This window comes from Crocodylus porosus, unplaced genomic scaffold (genome assembly GCF_001723895.1).
Source record: "Crocodylus porosus isolate Cpor-Errol unplaced genomic scaffold, CroPor_comp1, whole genome shotgun sequence".
Taxonomy (NCBI): Eukaryota; Metazoa; Chordata; order Crocodylia; family Crocodylidae; genus Crocodylus; species Crocodylus porosus.
The window spans coordinates 15,475,471-15,499,706 of NW_017728922.1; the positions used below are offsets into that span (position 1 = coordinate 15,475,471).

Consider the following 24,236-nt stretch of genomic DNA (forward strand, 5'->3'; position numbering starts at 1 on the left):
GAACTTATAGGCAGCCACCAGGTCGCCTCTCAACCTTCTCTTGCGGAGGCTGAAAAGGTCCAGTTTCTCTAGTCTCTCCTCGTAGGGCTTGGCCTGCAGGCCCTTAACCATACGAGTGGTCTCATTTCTTCATGGCAATTTATTTCCACTTCACAGCTTCATATGGGAGTCTGTATGTTAACATCTCTGGAGCAGAGGTTTTCTACCTTTTTTAACAAGTGTAGCCCTTTGGTCTCAAAGTTTTAGCTCATATAGTACCCCTTTATATTTTTGTCTTGCTTTTTAAGTGGGGGGGTGTAGAGATTGAGGCCCTGTGGTAAGGGAGGGAGTGGGGCTGGGGCTGGGGCTTGGGCAGGGGCAGGGGCATAGGTGGAGGGACTGAGCACATGAATGCATACACACACCCTCCCCAGCAGGTATGTCTGTGGGGGAAGGGGGAGGGGAAAGGGCTGTGCGGGATGGGGTGCAGATCGAGGCTTTCACAGTGAGGGAGGGAGCAGGGCACAGGCAGGAGCAGGGGCCAGGGTAAGTGGGGCCCCAGCCAGGCCGGGTGGTGGGACAAGTGGAGGCCCAGGGGTGCCACTCACCCCGGCCCCTGCTGCTGCCTGTGCCCCGCTCCCTCCCTCACTGCGGGGGCCTCGATCTGCTCCCCCCGCCCAGCCAAACGGCAGTGAGGGAAGGAGTGAGGCTGGGGCTGGGGATCAAGACCCCCACAACAGCACAGGATGGAGTGGAGCAGAGGTGAATCATTCACCCCTGCCCCACTCCCTCCTGCACTGTAGGGATTGTCCCATGACCTAGCCAGGCCAGGTTGTGGGACAGTTGGAGCTTGGTGGCTCATCCAGGGGCATGGCACAGGGGAGCACCCCCTGATCCCCTGGACAAGCCACCAGGCTCTGATTGTTTCACCACCCGACTGGCCAGGTCCCCATTCATGGTGAATGGGGACCCAGCTGAGCCGGGTCATGGGAAAGTCCCCACAGTGCAGGAGGGAGTGGGCCAGGGGTGAATGATTTGCCCCTGCCCCATTCCCTCCTGCACTGTGGGGGTCTCGATGTGCCCCCCACCTCCAAGCCCAGTCACAAAGAAAGTGAGGGAGGGAGTGATGAGGTGTGGGAGGGAGTGGGACTGGGAAAGGTGCTGCACAACCAGAGTGGGGTGCAGGACTGAGCTGTGCAGGGGGGTGGCAACTCCTGCCGTGATGCACACCCCCTGTAGGGCATGGGGTCATGTATCCTTAGATCTGCATGGGGGGCGGGGCAGTCTGCGGCTGTGGGCTGGGGCCAGGGCTGTGCTGGGCTCTTCCCAGCAAGAGCTGGGCTGGGCTGCACTTGGGGCAGGCGACAGTGGCACTGGGAGTGGGGTATGGGAGGAGCTGCATCCACCCCAAATTTCACCACAGCTCCCAAGCCCCCTTCCAGCACAGCCTGGTCCAACACCCACACCAGGAACAGCCGAGCACTGTCCCGAGCTGCAGTGGCCCACAGCTCACCCTGCCCCACGTGCTGATCCAGGAGTACACTCCCCCCATGCCCTCCCAGGGGTTCGTGTAGCAGTGGTGATGGGGGGGTGCAACCCACTTAGCTGCATGCCGTATCACTTTCCCATAGCTGGTCTCAGCTCCACAGGCTGCTGACAGGCCTCACGCCCGGCCAATCACACATCATCAGGTACAAAACACACTCACCCCGTCTCCCCAATGCCATTCAGACCTTCACAGCTCTGCTGTAAGGGGGTAGCGGTCAATCAGGAGAGTGAGCTGGGGTGGGGATGTGCTGTGTTGTGTGGGGCCGGTGGTGCTCGGCGCATCCCTCCCCCTCCCCCTCTCCCAGGTAAGAGACAAATGCACTGAGGGAGACGCTGCTGCTGCGCTCCATCCCTGCCCACCTGCCCTCACATACTCCCTACAACCTTTCAAAGTACCCCTGGGGGTACGTATACCCCCATTTGACAGCCCCTGCTCTAGAATATATACCTCAAGTATGTCCAGTACTTCCACCTGATTCTGGTGGAAATTAACTTCTGGTTGGTGATTTCTCAGGTCTTGTAAGATAGAATCATTCCAACCAATGACATGAAATGTTCCTAGATACTAGTTTTCAAAGGCATCTAATACCTTTCTGATAATTTTGCTAGATCACTAGCTCTTGCATCTGATTGTTAACACTGGGATTACATTTTACACTGAAAATATTCAGTTTAATTGTGGTCATATATCTTGTATTTGTTGCATTTAGTGTATGCTTTGAGTGGCTTCCCCCTCTTTCCCTCTAGAGGTCTCTGTTTGTTACGATGGAGCTGGTAAGTGAATGGTTCTTTCCTGATGTTTTTGCCTTCTAGTGAGATACAGCTGTTTCTTGTTTTGTTTTCAAGGATGCTTGTTTCATCATAACTTATTTGGAGCCAAGTTTGGCTTGGCCTTTTTGATAGGTTATCTATCTTTGTAGATTTTTGGATATATCTCTCAGTAATGCAATGTTGGCAGCAAAATCTCAGTCTTGTGGGCATTCGCCATCTACCCATGCTATGCCAGTCCTTGTGTTCTTTGTATGTGTCGCGGGGCACTCCCACGCCCCACTCCTAAGGAGGCTCAACCCCAGGAGGAAGAGATGTGTAGCAGGGCACTAGGGTGCCTGCTACTGGCACTGGTAATAGGGCTTGGCTGCCAATCAGCAGGGCAGCACAGCTGAAGGTTGCTTAGGCAACTGAGTGGGTCAGCTGACCGAAAGGAGGGGGGGCCTGGCCTTTATAAACAGCCAGGCCAAGGCTGGAGTCAGTTCCCCTCTGGCAGGCAGGAGCTCTGCTGTGGAGCAGAGCAAGGCAGAGCTGCCTGAGCACCTGTGTGCTGATGAGATGGAGAGGCCTCTGACAGGGAGGCTTGACGGAGAGCCAGGGTGGTACAGGATGTTATAGCTGATAGGATGACTTTTGGGTTACCACCAGTTGGCGTGGCTTTGAGTTTGGTTTTGATGGTGATTGTGTTACCAGAGGACTGGGTGAGGCTGTAGGGGAAGGAGGAGGCCTCAGGGGAGCACCCCAGCAGAATGGGGGGGTTCTTGGCAGTGCAGAGGGTGCGAGGAGTGCGGATATAGGCCCCAGAGGGGGTGAGAGCGCGAAAGGGCAAGGGAAGCGTGAGGCATAGGCCCCAGTGAGAGCGTGAGCACAAGAAGCATGAGGCATAGGCCCCAGTGAGGGCGAGTATATTGGGCAAACTCCAGAAGGAAGGGCTGGGCCTATCAAGAAGCCTCAGAAGAGGGCGGGTGCACAATTAGAAGCCCAGAGGGGGCACATACATTGGAGAGGGTGTGTATACCGGAGAGGGTGCGTAAATAGACATGAGAACGTCCAGAACACCAGCGAGGCTTGGGCGTGGTATTGGGGGCAGAAGGAGCCATGCAACGCCCTAGGGGGGTGCACCAAGAGATATCCGTAGAGGGCAAGAGCACCGGGTCCGAGAAGCCCAGGAAAGGCAGCCTCCCATTAATATTATATAAACAGCAAAGATGTGGCAGGCGAGACAAGGATGCTAGAAGGGCAACTTGGCATGGTAGGGGCACAAGAGAGATCACGGCCACTCCTAGGCCCCGCCCTGTGACAGTATGTTCCTTTGTTTTCCAGCCTATGGCAATGCCAAGTAGCAACAAAGAGTGAATGTAGCCCTTTTTCATTCCAGTCTCCACACTAAACCACGCTGTTGTCTGTTTGGTTCACCCTGGCACAGCACTTCACCTTCCTGTATATGACCTTGATGATGATGATGATGATGATGACATCTGTTTATAGATATTCTGTAGGACTGAAGGATTTCATAGACATCAGGGCTGGAAGGGACCTCGAGGGATCATCGAGTCCAGCCCCCACATAGGTTTGTTCAGGCAGTTCAGAGCCTGCTGAAGTCACCGAAATTGTAGATGAGGGACTTGCCATTCTGTTAATTCTTCTGTGATAGTTGCTGGTGTGAATATTTGTCCTACCTGAATTTTCTGCGTTTGTATCCATTTTTTTCCCTTCTAAGCTCTGCATTCCCTGCCCCTCTCGCGCTCTGTAGTGTCACCCTGCAGAAGACTTGACATATAGCAGAGTAGTATGATTTCGCTCTAGTTGTAGTCAGTCAAGTTTCCCTGTTTGGATAATCTGTCAATGATTCGGTGTTTCCATTGTTCAGGAGAGAGGGGTTTTTTTGTGTGTGTTTTGTTTTGTTTTTTTCCAGGCTTCATTGGACAGGGCTGTCTATGTTATATTATTATAAAACTCCCTAGATAGTTTCACAAATGGGTGAAAACTGTTCATTGTGCAGGATATTTATCTTTTTTGTAAGTAATCACATCAAAATATGTATTATGAACAAGAGAGAGAGAGCTGCTCCCCCGAGCTTTTTGCTGTGGAATCCAGTATCTTATCTAAGTAAGCAGAATAGCTACTAAGCAAACAGATGCAGGGTCAGTTAGTGCACACAGCAGTCTAGGAGCCTTAGAACAAAAGACTCCATGCGCTTCCAGTAAATTGGTCTCATAGGAATTCTGCTTTGAAATTATAACTGACACAAGACACAAAATGATTCTGTAGACCTTGAACTCATTAAAACACTCTGTCATTCACCTACAGTTTAGTCCTGGCACTTAATCAAAAGAAATTAAATTATCTATCTAGCTAACTTAATTTAATATTTCCTGGAATGTATATACTAGAAGTACAAAGTGCTGAATAGAAAAGTGGAAGGTGTTTGTTACCTAATGTCTTTGTCTGTCCGTCTTACTTACTAAACACCTCTCATGAATTTAAAATGACTCTCTCCTCAGGAGCAATTATGTTGATTTTTGTTTTTTGTTGTTGTTGTGTTGTTTGTTTGTTTGTTTTTGTTTTTTGGGGGGTTTTTTAATAATAAAAGCTTATTGTGGTTTTTATATTAAAGAAAATCCCAGAGGAAAAAACTGCATATGAAGAGCAAATTTTAAATATAAGATTTTTTCATGCTTTGGTAGGAAAAAGACATTCTACTGGAAAACAGCTCAAATTCCAGAGCTCTGAGTGCAAATTGCATATTTGTTTGCTTGGACAGATACCAAACTTGGTTTAACAAAGCCCTTAAGTACAGCCTTGATCTGGGAAAGCAATCCCTATCCAAGAAAGCATTTAAACTATGTGCTTAATTTTAGGGATGTGAATAATTCCTGTTGAAGTTAACGGGACTTTGTATTTGCCTTTAGAGTTACATACAGCTGCTGATTTGCTGCCGCCCACTACCGCTTCCCCCCCTGCCCACTCCTGCTGCTTCCCCCTCCCTGCTGCTGCTTCCCCCACCCACTGCAGCCAGCACTCCCCCCACCAACTGCCATCACTGCTACCCTTCCCCTGCATGCCACTGCTGCTTCACTACTTGTGGGACCACGGTCAGGCCCGTCCCATGGGCAAGGGTGGAACACAGTGCATGCTGCCCCCACAGGACTGAGCGGGGCTCAGCCCCATGCAAGCACAGCAGGGGCAACCTGGGGCTGGGCTGGATAAAGTGAATTGGTAGGCACTCACCCATGAGCTGGATGAAATCGCCTGGCAGGCCAGATCTAGCCCACCAGCTGTATCTTGCCAGCCCTGATCTAGGATATGGGCACGTGCCCTCACCACTAACATAATGAGCTAACGGGTATAAAGTTCCAGCATCCAACCCTTGCTAGACTTAGTCTCCCTGCGAGTAAACATTTGCAATTTACCAGCCATTACATGTGTGCTACTCTGCCTCAGAGCCTGTGCAGACTTCTGTGTAGCTACAGAAGTATAGCAAATATAGCTACAGAATTGCAAATAGAATCCAAACTGTACATAAGCACCAGAAATTGCACTTATGCAGCTATATAAATATATTTTAAGCATGTCAAGATAAAATAAAGTTGGACTTGTGAGTCACACTCTCAATTAACAATATAACACTTAGCATGGAAAAGAAGAAAAACCCTTGTTCTTATACCAAAGAATTCTGATTCACCACTTGGGCACAACCACAACTATTGATGCATTTTCTCATTGACATGAACAGGAGACATGAGCATATGTATTATAAGGGGGAAAAGCACCTTAGAAAGGATAGAGTCAGATGGACAGTAGCTACCAGCCATATGTTGGATTCCTATGCACGACTTCACTGGGTCTCTTGCTGTTATTTGCTAGATCTGCTACATCAGGAAAGACCATTTCTATGTTGTGTGTGTGCACTCATTAACAGCCAAGCACAAAGCTACCATTCCTCAGTGCACATGCAAGTAAGTCATAAGGATCCATCTAGCTTGAGAATACCAAGGGACTCTGACAGTTGTGCTCTATTGGAGTATACAGAAGAAAGATCTATTGTGTGTGTTTGACACAGAAAAAATATATCATCTGCTTAATATTGAACCACAAGACTGTGTGTGTGCAACTGGAACCCAAGTCTATAAATAGAAAATGGGTGATTTTAAATAAAAATATATCAATGTCTTAAGGGTTTTTTTCCCTTCCTTCCAAATCCCAGCTGTGCTGGAAACCAGCAGGGCTCCGCTCGGCTTCATAAGCTTCTCTCTAAACAGGATGAAGTCCCTCAGCAGCAAATCCTAACATTGCAGCGGAGGGAGAGTAAACTGCTAATCAAATGGGCATTGTTATATTTGAACACACCTGTTTATCCCAGAAAACTGGGGGAAATTAGGTAGATGGACTTAATTGCTGTTGTTTCCAAAGAACAGAAAAGCAAGAGGGCAAGTAATTAGCCAGGTTCTGAAAGCTGAGTAGACAAATTGTCCGAATTCTAATATGTGCGCAGTTTCAGTTGCTGTTAAGTGGCTGAAATGAAAACAGTGAAATCCTACCCCCTCTTCCCAGGGGAACACATGCAGCTGATTTAAATAACATAATATTTCAGAAGCAGGTGCCAATGATCTCTTGCTGCCATAATTACCAGCTGGGATTCAAGCAATGGATTTGGAATGAGGGGGTTGAGGGAAGCACTGCAAGGCTTCCTTGGGGTTTGTTTGCCCTTTGACATATTATTTGATCGGAGCTGAAGATGGGTAGAAAAACACTTGTCTACACCTGTGGGATCTTTGCCACTTTCAAGCACCTGTGTGAAGATCTTGTCTCCTCTCATTTTCCCAGCTAGGGTAATTGAACATGAAATTATCCCAGCCTTTGAGAGGGTTCTTGAATTTACTGCATTTTATCCCAATCTATTACCTGTGCTCAGAGAAGTGTTTGCCTTGGCAGAGGAAGCTCCTCATCTTCCTTGATCTCTGGGAGAGCTGCCTCTCTCCACCCCAAGTGCTCTATGAATCCCCGTGGACCACATAAAGCTCTCCTGAAAAGTGAATCACGTAATGGGAGGCAGTGGCATTTAGCTCCCTATATAGCTGCATCCTGAAGGACCTGGACAGAAATTAGGGTGGGCGGAGGCATGCTGAGGGAAAAGATTGACATCACTGAATGCAGCAGATAACTTCTCTGGTTACTGATTAATAGAGTGATATTCTGCATGTATACCATTTCTGTCATCATCCCTAAACTGTGTGCACACTCAGTGGGAATACTGTCACTACTGCCTTGCACTCAAAAATTTGTCTAAATTTATCTCAAATATGCAGTTGGTCCAATAAAAAAATATAATTAACAAAATTCCTTACCTCTCACTACTGAAATGCAGACACCTCTGGGATGGAGACTGACAGCTAGGTACACACAATTTGTTGCACAAGCATGGGGCAAAAGGGGAAAAGTTGGCTATGACATACACTTATTACAACAAAATCTCAGGGGGGCCACACAGAGCAGACAGAATACAACAAAAAGCTAACCGTGGAAAAAAATACATTTTAATTTAGGAAATGAAGACAGAATTGTTACATATGTGTAAAACATAATGGAGTCTTTTATGTAGTTTGTGTGTGTAAGTGCCTAAGTTTTAAAAAACAGACTAACAAGCCTCAGCATATGGCATCATATGGACACCTCTGTGGTTCGCAAGCAGGGCTGGAACCTCTTGCTTCTCTACACAGACCTTTGCCACTGGACCTAATGAAAGAAATGATAGTGTCTGTCAGGTACAAAAGAGAGATGAGACATGCATCTCCCAGTGGTTTTCACAGATATTTACTGAGAGCAGAGGAGTGGTAAGACTGGAGGATTTTGAGTTTCACTCCAGGCTTAAGAAGAGAGTGTACCCTCTAGTGGGAATAGCCTCTTCCATCCATTATCCCCAACCATGACCCCTTCCACTAGTATCCTCTCTGATCTGCTCCTTTTCCAGTCTGGTCATGAACTGTGAAACAACACTGGCCCCCAGCAATGCCTGTGATTCATTAGAATGGAACCCAGTTTTCCTTGAAAGGATAATGTGATGCGTTGACCCTGGAGTCCAAGATAGTTTATGGGCCAGATTCTCTGTTGATCCCAAAACCCACTAGGTAGTTCATAAATCTGTGCTTTGCATTATGAGTGTGATAACTGATGATAGGAAGAGTGGCTGTCTCAATATTGCAATGACAGGATGATATTTTTTCTGGGATATAGATATTAAGATAGAGTTTGCCTGAGGAATATCCTGTGGGGAGCCATTTATTTTCGGCCAGTCTTCCTTTCCATTGGAAATGTGACATATTGTTTTGTTCTGATTTCTTTCACAGATGTCTTTACCAAATCACATTTATGGAAGCTTTTTAAAGATATTGCTTTGCAGTAGTGAGACTGATTCAGTCTATGAGCAGTAGAAAGATAGCACAGCATAGATAAACATCTGATCATATGTAGGTCAGAGTAAGCTATCTTTAGCTGGTTATTCCAATCTGTTCTGTCAGCCTACTTTCTCTCTGAAGCAGATTGCCCCAAAATAACTAAATAGGTGCACATTTGTTTCCAGAGATCCCTTTTTCTGATCTTATCTTGCAGAATGTAGTGCCTCCTGCATTGACCCATCTGATTTGCATCTGAATGGGTAGGTTGATCATATACATTCATCAAGCAGTTACATGAAAATTTAGTTTTTCAGATATTGGGTTGTTCACAAAGCTGATAGGAACTCTTCAAATTTTGAAATATTAATGACATTTAGAATTAAAAACCAGCAATTTTTTAAATGTAAACAAACATTTCCCCCTTTTCAGACTACTAGAGAGAACATTGACATGTTGTAAGTTTTGAAATGTTATTGACATTCCAGAATTGGTAAGAAATTAAGGAAAAATCCAAACAAATGTTGCAATCTTCCCCTGTAATGAGGTGCATGGTTTAGGAGCTGGAGCACAGCTGCAGGGGAGTAAGGGATAATAGCTTACCTACAGAGATAATAGGCTGGGCTCAGAAGAAGCTAAAAGCTTCCAGGAAAGGAAGCTGGGGTGGGGGTAGAGGGAAAGCAGGTGCTTAGGGAGAAGTATAGGGTCTGTGTTGTTTCTCCTGGTCTGAGGAAAAGGCCTCAGGTTTTCTTTTTGTGTTTGTTCTTTGCATTTATACTGGTTTTGTTTGAGATGCTATCCCCATGTAGAATAAATGGACTGATTTCTATGAAGAAACTGGCTCCTGAGTCTGCTTAAGGGAATGTTAACCTGCTAGACCCCCATTCTGTCTTGACTATTCTAGATGCTCATGAAATTTCTATTCTGACTCTGTTTTTTTTGTAATTAGTGACTTCTATCATGTGGCATGATTTCTGTGCTTTGATTTGATGATTGCAGTAGTTTAAACAGAAGGGCAACCAATGGTATATATTATACTTTCCAGAATAAGTAATCTTTTAAACTTTATTATGCATTCATGAATGCTCAGCTGTCATCTATTTTGGGGTCTAATTGGTCAAATGACCCTATGAATCATTACAATTTTAAATTTATAAGCTCTTTAGGACAAAAATGACCTTCTTTTCTGTGTTTGTACTGCACCTAGCTCACTGCAGTCCTGGCCCATGACTGACTCTGAGGCTGTACCAATATACAAATAATATGCCAGTATACAAATAATAATCCAGTGGCATATGTTAGTATTTTATCTTTCTTTAAAAAATACATAGAGAGGGAGATGAAAGTTGCTTGTGCACCTGCACCCACACCATAACAGAAAGAGTTCTATTACCCTTTGGGCACCTAAATAGCAATTTCCCAACAATGTGAGTAGGCTTTTGGCACTTAAACCTCGGTTGTGATTCTACTACACTTGCAGTCAATATGTAAGCATGTACCAGTAGACTGAATATATGCAGTTGGCTTTGTACTGGCCATGTACATACCCAGCCATATACATACACCTGCTATGGACATGTAAGTGCATTCATGTCATGAAAATGTAGCTAGACAAAACCATTAGGTAATGGGTGTGAGGAGATAGCAACAGTGGCCTCTGTGTTTTAGCACCCATAGCTGAGTAGTTAGGGCAGTGAATCACAACTTTTTAGACTCAAGGCACCCCTTGGAAAATGTCAGCTCTTATTTTTTATACAGAGAAAAGTAATAGAGCAATTCTGTGGCACCCTGGTTGAGAATCACTGGACTAGAACATTTCCCTAGCAAACAGGAGGTCTGCAGTTTTGCCTAAAGCATGGCTGAAAAATTTAGGCCAGTACCAATTTTATAATACATTCAACATCTGAACTGTCCTCAGCATGTCCCAGCAGGGATATTCTTGAGCAGGTCCCAGGCACCTATTCTTATTCATACACTCCAAACCCAGAAATGCACCAGGAAAGCTAATCCAGGGATATTCACAGCACTCAGTCTCCTACATGCTAGAGATTGAGGTTTTGAGAATGACCAGCTGTGAGGTATGCAATATGATATTAGGGGAGGTTCAGAGCTGTGTATTCACCTTTGGCATCAGGGCAATTAAAAGGGCAGCCTCCTGCCTGGGAATACCTGAAGTCATATCAAAGGTGAGGCAGGTGGGCAGACTTCCCTAGACAGTGGGCAGGCCAACCTTCATGCTGGCCCTGAGATGGCCCCCTTGTTACAGGGGAGCAAGCAGGCAGGGTGTACTTGGCAGGATTCCTGTCTGCCAGGAGACTGGAGGTAGTAGAGACATGCTGTAAGCCTCTTGTCCAGATTTGCAAAGGCTGAGTGTACCTTTGCTTCCGATTTAGTGCTCAATAGAGGTGCACCAATACATAAGGCCGATATTGGATCAGCACCAATATAAGGAAAATTAGCTATATTGGAAATCATCCTCATGCGTCCAAAAATTTGGCCAATAAATGCCTGTGCATACGTGCAGCCACAGCACAACATGCAGGCAGCAAAGAGTACAGTCTGGCAGCTTGGAGAACTGTTTGCAGCTGGTAAGTCTGTTGTGGAGGAAGGGGAGGTGGAAGGGAAGAGGGGAGCAAATCAGTGCCCCCCACAATGAGGGAGAGAGTGGGACAGGGGCTGGGGCTGGGACAGGCACTGCCCACCAGTCAGGGCAGGGTGTGAGACAGCCACGGCACACCCAGGGAGTACCAGGGGGAGGGCGTGTGCCCCCCAGATCTTCACAGGGCAGGGCAGGAGGGCTGCAGCTGTGGGCTGGAGCTGGGACTGTGCTGGGCTCTTCTTGATCAGGGCTGGGCTCAGGGCAGGTGGTGGCAGTGCTGGGGGTGGGCAGGGTGCTGCAGCCACTTCAAATTTCCAATAAGCCCCCACAGCACCCTCTCCCAGTGTCGCTGCTGCCTGCCCGGCACAGCCCCAGCTCAACCCCCGCCTCCACCCACATCCCCCAGAAGAGCCAAGAATGCACCAGGTGGATGACAGCAGCACTGCGAGGGTGGGTTGGGGGGCTACAGCAAAATTTGGGGTGGCTACAGCCCCCTCCCAATGCTGCCACCACTTGCCCTGAGCCCAGCCCCCACCAAGAAAAGCCCAGTGCAGCCCCAGCTCCAGCTCGCCCCCCCACTCCACGCATATCTGGGGGGCACATACTCCCCCATGCCCTCCCGGGTGTGCACAGCAGCAGCAGCTGCTCCCCCCAGACAAGTTGTGGCTCCATCCCATGCCCCACTCCACCCTGGCTTGGCAGCGTCTGCCCCACTCCCTCCCTCACCTCAGCAGGCATTGATCTGCCTCACCTACACCACCTCCTTTTCCAGCACAGCAGACTTACCAGCTGGACGCAGCTGTATCAGAAATTGGATCAGTATCGGGTAATATGCCTTGCTAACAATCAGCTATCAGTATCGGCCCCCAAAATCTCTATCGGTGCACCCCTAGTGTTCAGTCCACTAGACTTCTCCATTCCCCTCTCTCTCTCAAGCACACATAGTTGTCAAACCTGAGCATTGTTTTACAAGAACTGAGACAAGTCAATTTACAGGTGTATGCACATATTATGGTTGTTGCTTAACCTTATTTTTAATGGTACAATCCACTCTGTTGCTATAGTTTCAGCACTAACTGATCATGGTGTGGGAAGCAAAGTGACTCCTTGGAGGAAAAAAAGCATAATTATGTTTGGAAGGGATTAATAATAATAACAATAATGATGATAATAATAGCCCAGGCCCTAGAGTTCAGCGGTGCTGTTTTGTGCCACTCTGCCAGCTGATTCTGTCCATAAAGACAAAGCAATGAGCACAAGAAGGGCTCCCCTGCTTCTCTGCAATTTCTCATCTCTGTTGTGCCATAATAGCAATACCTTACTCTTTTACACACTTTTTTTTCTGCAGCAGTTCTCAAGGTACTTTGCAAAGAAAGTTAATTCATTATCCCCCTTTTACAGATGGGGAAACTGAGGCCCATAAAGACCTCTGAGATGTGAGCACTCATCTAAGCTTACACAGCAAGGCAGTAGCAAAACCTAAAGTGAATCCAGGTCTTCTGAGTCCCAACCCTGTGGGTTTTTTTGTTTGTTTTTCAGTCTGTTGCACACAGGACTTCTGTAGTCTCCTGTGAAGCACAGCTTCCATATCATCCTCTAGAAACCATTGCTCACTGATGTAACCCAAAGCATCCCTCAGGCTCATGTAGGTAACACCTGAAAGCAGCCTGGCACACAGCAGGACCAGCTGTAGAAGGAATGTACTGGCCACTTTTGCACCCTACCTCCTGAGCAGCAGTGGGCTTTCCTTGCCTAGGATCCTGCTGAGAATCTAGGGCATTATTTCTGATGGAGATTATTCACTCTTATCATAAACAGGCTAGTGCATCCCTACTGCAGCCCATTAGTAGCCCATTAGCAGAGAACCCTTTCACAATTCATTTACTTGTGTAAGTGCTAAAAAAATAAAAATAAATGCTGAGGGGATTCTTCCTCCTAATGAATAGGCCTGTGAACGTGTGTGTATAGTGCAGCATCTTACAAGTCCATCTTGGTGTTTTTTAGGTGGGAGAATGAAAGTTGTAATGAGTAAAATATTGATTTTCCATAAAAGGGCTTTAATCAAATGCTCTGACACCCCAAGGGGGACAGCGCTCTGCTACAACACCAAATTGCACTTCATATACCATCTATTTTTCAAACACTGTATAAATGAGCCTGCCCACCGGATATATGAGCATGCCTAAATGTCATACATCACTGGAAATAAGAAAGCTACTGGTATCTTGGTAGGGACTGGAACAGCCAATACTACTATGAGCCTGTGGAAAAGCAAGCCTTGTTTTTCCTTGTGACAGGTGCTGCAGTCCAAGTAAGGCTCTGTCAGGAAGGAACTTGCTCTGTGATTTTTCTTCCTTGTGATTTTTCCAGTTTTTCCTCAAGCATTATAAGATTGTTTTCTTTCCTTGCCATGTATCAGCTGGCTTAACTTGGGTAGGCAGGGTCTCCCATTATGAAGAGAATATGATATAAACAGAGAAGCTTGGAACTACGTGTGCCCCGCTTTGCTCTTAATTTTCCCTGCACAGTGGAAGCTGTATGTCTGTGGTCCCATGATTCATGAACTCTTGAGTACGGCTCTGTAAAGGCCTTAGAGCTTTTTGCCTCTTCATGCAACTACCTCAACCCTATCATCCAGATGAAAGAAAGGATTATTACCTTTAATTTGCCTCATGAATTGTTTATATCACAATATAAACCAGCAAGTCTTTGATGACTCAAGGAGGGTCAGCGATGGGGTTCCTGGATCTATTTCACTCTCTTTTTGTCAGTTGTGTGCATGAAGTTGGCCTTCTCTGTTCCCCCTTCTCCAGATTCATTTGGAACCTTTCCTAGGTTGCTAAACAGGAAGCTTGCGCTTCACCGCGATGTTACCTGTCTTCAGAAAGAAGAAGCCAACTTGTCCTTTGTGCTTCAGGCAGAAGATGAATCTTGAATGGGGGTTAGAAAACAAGAAACAGAATACCCAATTTAAAAAATAGAGAGGAAGAAAGAGAAGATTCAGACAAATAGTCCACTTCGTAAGGTATACCATGGAAAAAACTCTTCTGCGTTTCCAGAGACTAATCACAGTAGGTAACCATGATCCAAAGAAATCTTCACTGACCTTGAGAAATGGCAATATATCTCTCGTATGATTTCTATGCTTGTTGCTCCATTCACCAGGAGACCATTAGGCATTCGGTCACTGTTGTGGTTACATTAGTTGTGGATTTTCCTGTTTTGCATTTCCACATAGCAGGGTGGGCCATGAGTGGGCTGTCATCTTCCACCCCAGGTGGCTGAACATAGTGTGAAAACTCAGCAGAACAAGCTGGGGTGCCACCGCTGGAGTACTCCACACCTCTACTATGGCACTGGTCTTCTTAGTGGCTGAGTACTGTGCGCCTATCTGGGTTGCTAGCACTCATACCTAATGCATGGATGTCCAATTAAATTCTGCAGCATGTACTATCTCCAGAACCCTGAAATCTACACCAATTCAACAGTTACTGGTGCTGGCCAGTATTGCTTCTCCAGACATCCGCCATGATGAAGCTACATAGAGAGGGTGTCCGCATGCATGACAACCCAGACCTCCCCATCTAAAGAGATTTAAAGGACTTCCCAGCTCACCGCTTGGCCTTCAAGACACCTTTGTGGACACATGTACAAGCTCTTGTAGCACACAGCAGTGTAGCAGATTGGAGGAAAGTATGGAATGAAACCACCATTTGGAATAAACATCTAATTTCTGACCCAACAATAAAGCCTCCTGGTTTTGACCTTCCACAAAAAACATGGAAGGTTCTAAATCGGATCCCAGTCAGGCATGGCTGCTGCAGTCACTTTATGCACAAATGGTGTATTAGGAGTTCTGTAAAATGCGACTGTGGCAATCCTGATCAAACCATGGCCCACATAAGAGCAGTCTGTCTTCTGTGCAAATTTAACAGTGATATTGTAGAGAGAAATTTCCTTTCCTAATGCTTCCTAAAGCATTAGACCGGTTAACTAACCTTAAACTGGACTTAAGTTGTTCCAAGTTAACCATATGAAAGAACAAGAAGCATTAGTATGCTCCCTTTCCTATGGCCGACTGGTGCTGCCTTAGTCAGGGGGGCAGGTGTCCCCTCCTGTGACCAGTCCTGCTGACTGGTTTGGGGGGGTCCTGCCATGGCCAGTTGTGCTGCCTGGGGGGACCCCCGTGACAGTCGATCACTGATCACTGTGACCAGTCGTTACAGCTGTTTCTGGGAGTAGCTGCAGCCACTTCAGGAAGCAGCTGCAGCAATTGGCCAGTGCCTGCAGGGCAGGCACCGGCGCACCCACCTGCCCCCCCCCGCTCATCGCCTACGCAGCCAGCACAGCTGGTCAGGGGGTGCACCTACACTCTCAGGGGGTGCATGTGCACCCCTGTACACTCCCTACACATCGCCACTGCCCTTCCCCACTAGTAACTTCCTGTGCTTCTACAGCACAGTGCTGTGGTAGCCAATTGGATTTGGAGGAGATTAGGCCTGATTCAGTGGCTGAATCTCCGCATCCAAATTGAATAGGGAGACCCATTAAAAGGTCTGAATCGATTCCAAAGCCCCCAAATCAATTCTGAGAGATTTGGAGATTTGGAAGACTTGCAGGAAACAGAAACTGAGAAGAGGGAGGGGAATGGGGTGATCTTCTATATATGGAAATGCTGGAGGGGGGGAAGGCTGGTCTGGTATTGACATCTGTAGCTGGCCAGCACGTGTGAGCTTTCTCTGGGTTCCCTTTCAATCACAGTGCTCTGGGGGAAGGATGAAGAAACAACATATCAAGCTGTCAAGTAATCTGTGTCTTTTGTGAGCTGTCTCTCTCTTGGACCAGCAGCATCTGAAAGGCTCTGGCTGGCTATCTAGTCTCTTGCTAGCTAGTGTCTCTTCTTATAAGTTGTATCCAGTCCTTTCCTACTTACCCTTGCCTACAATACCTATTGTTATCCCAATCCATTCCTTTGAACTTATTCTTCCCCCCAAATCTCTTATTTCTTCTTGTTAGTCTGTCTTGATTCTTTCCCCCCACAAAAAGAAACTTGTGTTTTCCCTTTCAATATGTCATCACTGTGCAAGAAAGCACAGCATATATTACACACACACACATACATTTTGCAGAACACCAAACATTATGAAGTGTGCTGAAAAGACAGGTGCCAGGTCTTCTGGCAGTAGAGAGAGATGGGGCAGAGGGAGAGCTGCAGGTTCCCCCCTCTCCGAATATAGGGGTGGGGGAACTTTCCTCTTTCCTGGCAGTGATGAGTCTTCTGCTGCTAGTGGGAGCAAGGAGGTGGTACCAGTACCTGCATGTGCACCACCACCACTAACACCACTAACCAGCAGCAGCATGACATTCTCCACCCCAATTTTGGTTCCAAGCATGAGCCTTCCAGTGCCAGAGGTGGACCTGGATCTGGAAACAGAGGAACTGAGGGCCATAGCAAAGGAAATTCTGGGGAAGGAAGGGGAAGCTGAGTTTGTGCTCCACACCCCTGAAAGTTCCCATAGAGGCAGGTCTCCTTCTCTGGAAGGCACTTTGGAGGAAGTTGTGGGGGCAGGTGCCTCATCTCCTCCTGTTGTTGTGCTTCTGCTTGGTGAGGAGGGGACTAATGCAGGATCCCTACCCTCAACCCAGAAGCGGGTGGGTAGTGTAGTGTGGGATCATTCTGAGGTGGCAGATGATCCCAGGTATGCTACCTGCCAGCACTGCCAAAGACAAATCAGCCAGGGCAAGGATGTGAAACACTTCACCACCATGGCAATGCTGCTACATCTCAGAAGGCAGCACTGCCTTGTCCTTGTTTCTCCTCAGCCTGGCACCAGTGGGAGTGTACCCAAAAACAAGTCCCCCTCTCACTCCAAAGCCCCCGTCCCCAAGAAACAGAGGCAGGTCACTCTGGCCCAGTGGGGGAAAGGCAGAGACAAAGGGGGGCCTGTTCCAAAGGTGAGCAAGGTCACCCAGAGCATTGGGGAAATGCTTGCTCTGAATGGCCAGCCCTTCTCCTTTGTTCAGCGTCCAGGGTTCAGGCGGCTCATCGCACTTGTGGCCCCATCATAACAAGTGCCCGCACGTGCCACCTTTAGCAGGATGGTGATGCCTTCTCTGTATGAGCCATGCAGGGAGTATTTGAGGGAGGAGCTGTGGAAGGCAGGGCCACAGGTATCCTTGTACTTCACCTCGGACATCTGGAGCAGCCAAGGTGGAGATCATGCCTACCTCTCCTTCACAGGGCACTGATGCAATCAATCAAGGCATTGGTGGGCTCTCCTTCAAGTGGAGGTGATGGATGGGTCCCACATGGAAAGGGAGATCATGGTGGCCATGAACCACATGGTGCAGGGGTAGCTCATTGGGCAGGGCAAGCTCACCCATGGGTTCAGAGTCACTGACAATAGAGCCAATATGGTCAAGGTGGTGCATGCCAACTTTGTTGGCATCTGCTGTGTGGCACACAAGTTCCAGCTCGTAGTCAGGTATGCCTTGGAGGGGGACAGGGCTCCCAATGCTGGCACTGTCACTACCAGCCAGCTTATTTCAAAATGCAGGAAGGTGGTGAGCTACTTCCACCGGAGCATCAAGGGGAGCAAGATGCTGCAGGACAAACAGGCAGAGCTGAGCATCTCGCAGCACAAAATCATGAAGGATATGGAGACTTGGTGGAACTCCATATACCTGATGCTGGAAAGGCTGGTCGAGCAACAGAAAAGGCCATCCATGAGACAGCCTTGGTTGGGGGAGACTGGGATCAGCAGCCCCCTTAACAAAACTGAGTGGGATACCATCTCCCAATCTTGGTAGTCCTCAAGCCATTCCTTGAGGCCACCAAAAGTCTCAGCACTGGCGATGCCCTCCTTAGTCAGGTGATCCCCATAGTGAAGGAGCTTGAGAATGAAATGGAGAAGTTCCAGGGGATCAGTGTTCCTGGATGGGGCAAGCTGCTTTCATCAGAGGTGCAGGAACTGGTGAAGCAGCTGAAGGAGGGCATCAAAAAACAGCTGTATCCCTTGCGGTCCAGTATGGTTCCACATGCTGGTAAGCATGTGCAACCCGACAGTGAAGGGGAGCATCTGCAGCAGCAAAACACTTGACCACTGGGGTGACCGCTGGTGAACAGATTCAGGGGGGCAGAAAGGCAGAGGCAGGGGGACATGGAAGAGGGGGATCCATTTTCCAGTTCCAGCACTCCAACCACAAGCCACCCTCCTCCACCACAGCTACTACCAGAGTGGACCAAGGACATGGCTTCAATGTTGGGATCCAATGGCACCAGACCCCCACCATCAGGCAGGTAGTGTGGAGGTCTTGGTGGCTAGTTATCTCACTGAGAACGTGGAGCACTGTGACCCCTAGCCTATTGGGCAACCCACAGCCAGGTGTGGCAGGATCTGACCACAGTTGCCCAGAAACACCTGTCCTGTCCACCAACCATTGTTCCAAGCGAGAGGGTGTTCAGCACTGCTGGTGATGTTGTGACACCCCACCACACCTCCTTGGATCCTGGTTTGGTGGTGCAGCTGGTGTTCCTGAAGGTGAACCTCCCACTGCTGGGGTTCCCCAAGCTCCACCTGCAGAAGGAGTGAGTGCCACCCTCTTCACTCTTGCATCTATTTCATTTTTTTTTTTTTTTTTTGCTTTCAGAATCTTGACGTGTACTTTCACAGAAACTCCTGCACCTATCTCCTTGAAACTTGTCATGCTTTATGTCTTTAATACCTGGGATATGATCCCTGCTGTTTTCATCTGAATCTGCAAAAAAATGACAAAGTTATAGGTATTTTAGTGATTCCCCATTAGTCTATGGCCAAATCTCTGAATCGGTGCCAAATCTCCGAATTCGAATCGACCGAATCGAATTAAGACAGTGATTTGAATCAAAACTGAATCACTGTCTCTCTGAAACTGAATCACTGTCTCTCTGAATTGGCCAAATACTAATCAAATACTTGCTGCTTCACACAGGCCTACTGTTCAGAGTCATGCCTCCCTGCTGTAGCGGTCAAATTTTTACCTCAGGCTCTTCTGTAGGGATGAATCTGTTGCCCAGCAAAATGTCACCTGTTAAAAAGAATAGAAAACACCACAGGCAGAAAATTAATGATACATGTTCTATTGATTAGATATTGGGGAGGTGAGGACTCAGGACTCCTTGGAGCAGTTACCTTCTTGCTTTGTGCCTACAGGCCAACACAAGTCAATGGAAATACCTGCACTGCTTCAGTAAGCTACAGTCAAATGTTTAATGACTTCATCATTAGAATAACAATACTTGCCTAAGCCTCATCCTTTCCAGCTTTCAGGATCGGACCCCTTCCCTCTGAAAGTCAATGGAAGTTTTCCTGGAGTGTAGACTAGAATCTTATCCCTTGCTCCCTCACCAGTGTATTCTCAGGTTTAGTTAATGGGCATAATACACACTTGCTTTTTTCTAGCTCCTACACAAATCAAATAAGTAACATAAAGAGAAAGCTTCAGTGGTAGAAAGTGGACATACCCCCCTCCCTCCTTCTACAGAGAGTCACTGTCCACTGAAAGTCCACTGAAAGGGCAGCCAGAAGCTTGCTGCTGCCTCAATGCTTCTTCATGGTATCTTCTTCCCTTGTAGCTCCTAGGAAGCACTGGCTCCACTTTTAAACAGAAAATAATCTTAGAAGGGTGACAATAGAAGCAGTATTGCCAGTCTTCTCTGGAAGGCAGTGAGTCTTAGAGCTGGAGAGAAATGCAGCTTGGACCTATGTGAACCTAGTCCAGTGAACAAAATTCTGTATTCCCTCCCCCTCACTGTAACTCAAGAAGTCCATAGAGTTGTAAGTTGTAGATACAAGGACTGGGGCTCTTACCTTCTGATCTCCAGCAGAAAGGCACTATACCTGTGCAGCATGATAGCTAAAACAATAACTCAAGTCCTTGAAGCTTCCTGTTCAAAGGTATTTATGGTAATAATAGCACCACTTGGTCAGCCAGTATGCGATCACTATATAAATAAAATTCTAATTGTGTGCAGGGCAGATGGCCAAAGTGGGAATCCACTAGGCTTTTTTTCTACTGTGAGGAAGAAAGAACACCAAAACTTAATTAAAGGCAGCAAATGCTGATTTCTTTATTTCATATATTTCATAGACATTTGGGCTGGAAGGGACTCCGGAGGATCGAGTCCAGCCCCCTACCCCAGGGGCAGGAAGTCAAAAGGGATCATAGAATCCCAGCAAGATAAGCATCCAAATGTGTTTTGAAGGCGTTCAAAGTAGGCGCTTGAACCGCCTCGGGTAGCAGTCTAGTCCAGACCTTGGGGGCTCAGACAGTGAAGAAGTTCTTTCTTATGTCCAGCCTGAACCAGTCACAGTGGAGTTTGTGACCATTCGATCTTGTCATCCCTTGGGGGGCTCTGGTGAACAGACATTCCCCAGATCCTGATGAGCACTCCTGATAAACTTATAGGTGGCCGCCAGATCACCCCTGAGCCTGCGCTTTTCCAGGCTGAATAGCCCCATTGCTCTCAGCCTGTCATCATAAGATCTGTTTTCCTGCCCTCCGATCATGCGCATGACTCTCCTCTGCACCCTCTCAAGCTTCTTTCCTTTTTGAATTGCGGAGCCCAAAACTGGACACAGTTTTCCAGCTGTGGCCTCACCAAGGCCAAGTACAATGGGAGAATGATGTCCCGGGATCGGCTTGAGAAGCATCTATGGATGCAAGCCAGTGTTTTGCTTGCTTTACTAGCTGCAGCATCACACTGCAGGCTCATGTTCATCTTGTGGTCAACCACAACCCCCGAGTCCCTTTCATCTGTAGAGCTAACCAGCATAGCACTACTGAGCCTATCAGCATGGTGCAGGTTTTTCCTCCCAAGGTGGAGAACCTGCATTTTTCGGTGTTGAACACCATCAGGTTCTCATCCTCCCATTTCATGAGTCTGTCCAGATCCACCTGGATCACCCTCCTGTCCTCAGGTGTGGATGCTTTACCCCAGAGTTCAGTGTCATTGGCAAACTTGGCCAGTCTACTTCTGACACCAATGTCCACATCATTGATGAAGATGTTAAACAGTATAGGCCCTAGGACAGAGCCTTGTGGGACCCCACTGGTCACAGCACACCAAGACGATTGACTCCCATCAACCACCACCCTCTGGGTCCTATCACAGAGCCAGTTCCCCAGCCAGCGGATCGTGGTGACTCCAAGGCCGCAGTTAGCCAGTTTAACCAAGAGGTGATCGTGGGATACCAGATCAAAGTCTTTTAAAGTCGAGGTATATGACGTCGATCTCTTCCCCTTTGTCCAGGTGATAAGTCACCTGGTCATAAAAGGAAATGAGATTGGTCAAGCAAGACCTACCTGCAACAAACCCATGCTGGGTATCCCTCAGGATATTGCCTTCAGCTAGTCTGTTAAGGATGGCCTCCTTGATAATCTTTTCCAAGACTTTCCCCAAGAGAAAGGTCAGGCTGATGGGCCTGTAGTTTGCCGGATCCACTTTCCTCCCTTTCTTGAAGATAGGCACGACATTGGCCCTCTTCCAATCATTGGGCACTTCACCAGAGCGCCAAGAACTCTCAAAGATCTGTGCCAGGGGCTGAGCTATGATGCTCACCAGCTCCCTGAGTACCCTTCGGTGTAACCCATCAGGGCTGGCTGACTTCAAGGTATCCAGCCTTTAATTAAAAGGACTTCAGTAACTCCAAAACAGATGGTTGATTTCTCCTCTTTCTTAAGAGTATCTTTGAAATGTGAAGAGATATGAAAAAAATAGACAAAACTTCTTTGCCCTTTTCTTGGTTATTCTAGTGGTAAATATTGCTACTCTGCAGTGTATGGGTGAGATCCACAGCTGATATAAATAGTACCATTCCACTGACTCCAAATAAGTTTTGCCATATTTTATATAATATAAAGTAAACTTGTAGCCACTCAGACCTAGTGGACATCAGCTGATGTTTAAACTCTGCATGTCCACAGGCCATAATCTAACCTCAGGTACACCAGTATCAATCCAGTGTAACTCTTGGGATTCCGGTGAAGTTACACCAACATCACTGAGATTAGAAACTGACTATGAGTATCCATTAAGAAGATTGCTTCATTCTGAAAAAAGGGGCAAGGATTACAGAGTAGCTGAAGTGCTTTGCTAGATATAATACAGGAGGGACACAAGCAGCTGTTCAGTTCAAGCCTAATGGATTTGACACACAATTATAGCATTGAGTTTCTTGAACACCTCTCTCCCTACCTGAGAACCATGGGTGGAAAGAACTATTCCATGTTAATACGTTTGTAACCGTTCTTCTTGGCACTGTCAGCAGCAACAAGTACCAGGTTCAGACGTGTCAAGGTTACTCTTCTGCCCTCTCCAAAATTCAGGATCTCCCTCTCACCCCACATGTACAAATTCGTATTTAACTTACATACCAAAGCCCAGATCTTTAGCTAGTGTAGTTTGGCCAACCCTATTAAGATCATTAGAATCTGGCTGATTATATGTCCCAAGGAACTGGCCTCAAGATTTTACTGCTTAAAACAACCTTCTCCGGTATTAAATTCCCATTTCAAGATTCATCATTAATATCTTCATGTGTTTCATTAGAACTGGGTTCATAACAGTTATGAGTGCAGTAGACTTTTTAATAACAGTAAAGTTTCACTGAAGGAAAGATTTTTTCTATGAATAAATTAGTTGGTTCAGGTATATATTATGTGCTTAAAGGGAAGAACTGTGCCATCCTGTAAATTTAAACCATGCTGTCAGCTCGTGATATTACTCCAATATTTGGTGTTTTTCTTAGAGGCTCCATTCTTGGAATAATTGATTTGTGAGAATACTAACATTCTGCACCACCTCGGGCCTATGCTAGTGAGTACCCAATGTTGCATGCCATCCCTGCTCTCTCTCCACATGCTGTGCCCCAAAATGGACATAACGTATATGCCATAGAACTATGCAGGGTGTGTGCAAACAAGTGCTCCTGAGAGAGCAAGCTTACCAGCACCCACTACCACGTTGTTAGCTTTGTTACATCCACCCAGGTAGACAGCATATGACACAGGTACAACTTGACTGCTTCATTGCGGCAGTCACTGATGCATTCTTGAGGCAGCATAGATATGTCCTGAGGGTACATTTGGTTCTCTTCCTAGTCATCTGTGTGTCCAGATTGGGTCTTTTGGCACTTTTGGCATTTACACACTACTGGAATTCTTTCCTGGATGCACAATCCTGCATGTATAGGCACCTGTGGTTGCAGGCAGACTGGGCATATGCAGTAGGCTCTGTACTGGCCATATACATTGATGGTCATGTGTATGAGCTCCCTGTGGATGCATAGTGGCCTTAGATTCCTCCAAATGTAGTAGACTAAACCCAGGACTATCAGGACTTAAAACTCAGGTAGTCTGCTTTTCCCCTGCCACCAAAAAATCCTAACAGCAACACAGAGGGTTGATGGATGAATACATTATCAGTTAACCCATTTTCTCTTAAAACTGGAAAACCCATCTGCTCCAGGATCTTTTCTTTGCTAAGAGCATCACCAGCCTTCCAAAGATGGCAAGACCTGAAGTTTGGTGCAGGAGCCATTCTGTTATGAGCCTACTCATAGTCCTCCTGGTCCATGTCACTCCTGTTGACCATGTTGCCCTCCAAAACCCAGCTGGCATCCTGGATTCTCCTCTACCAGCCCTCAGTACTTCTGCCTTGGCCTAGCACTGATACCAGTCCTGGTAGCACCTACAAGCTGACATCTCCACTGTGATCCATTTATAAATGGCCTGATTTCATTGGTTCTTTCTGCGGGACCTCTGGGAACTGCCTTCCCTCCAGACACTTCCAACTAATGGAGTATTTCATGGATCCAGACATTTTTGTCATTCACTTGGTAGGTGAGTTGGTATTCAAGAGGTTTTGTGCTGCTCTCAAAAAGCCAAATTTGCTGGGGGGGTGGGGAGGA

At 47.1% G+C, this 24,236-nt stretch overlaps 1 protein-coding gene and 1 long non-coding RNA gene across 3 annotated transcripts in view; one reads left to right on the plus strand and one right to left on the minus strand.

Moving 5' to 3' along the window:
* The window catches only part of RALY (RALY heterogeneous nuclear ribonucleoprotein), a 267,642-nt gene that overhangs the window by 83,024 nt on the left and 160,382 nt on the right, over nt 1–24,236 (plus strand). The gene's annotated exons all lie outside the window — the stretch shown is intronic.
* LOC109313238 overlaps nt 13,920–24,236 on the minus strand; it is a 16,004-nt gene continuing 5,687 nt past the window's right edge. The window contains exons 2-3 of the long non-coding RNA XR_002102004.1: nt 19,307–19,353; nt 13,920–14,216 (exon numbers count right to left, since the gene is read on the minus strand). This is a non-coding gene — a long non-coding RNA (uncharacterized LOC109313238). The remainder of the gene's footprint in view (nt 14,217–19,306; nt 19,354–24,236) is intronic.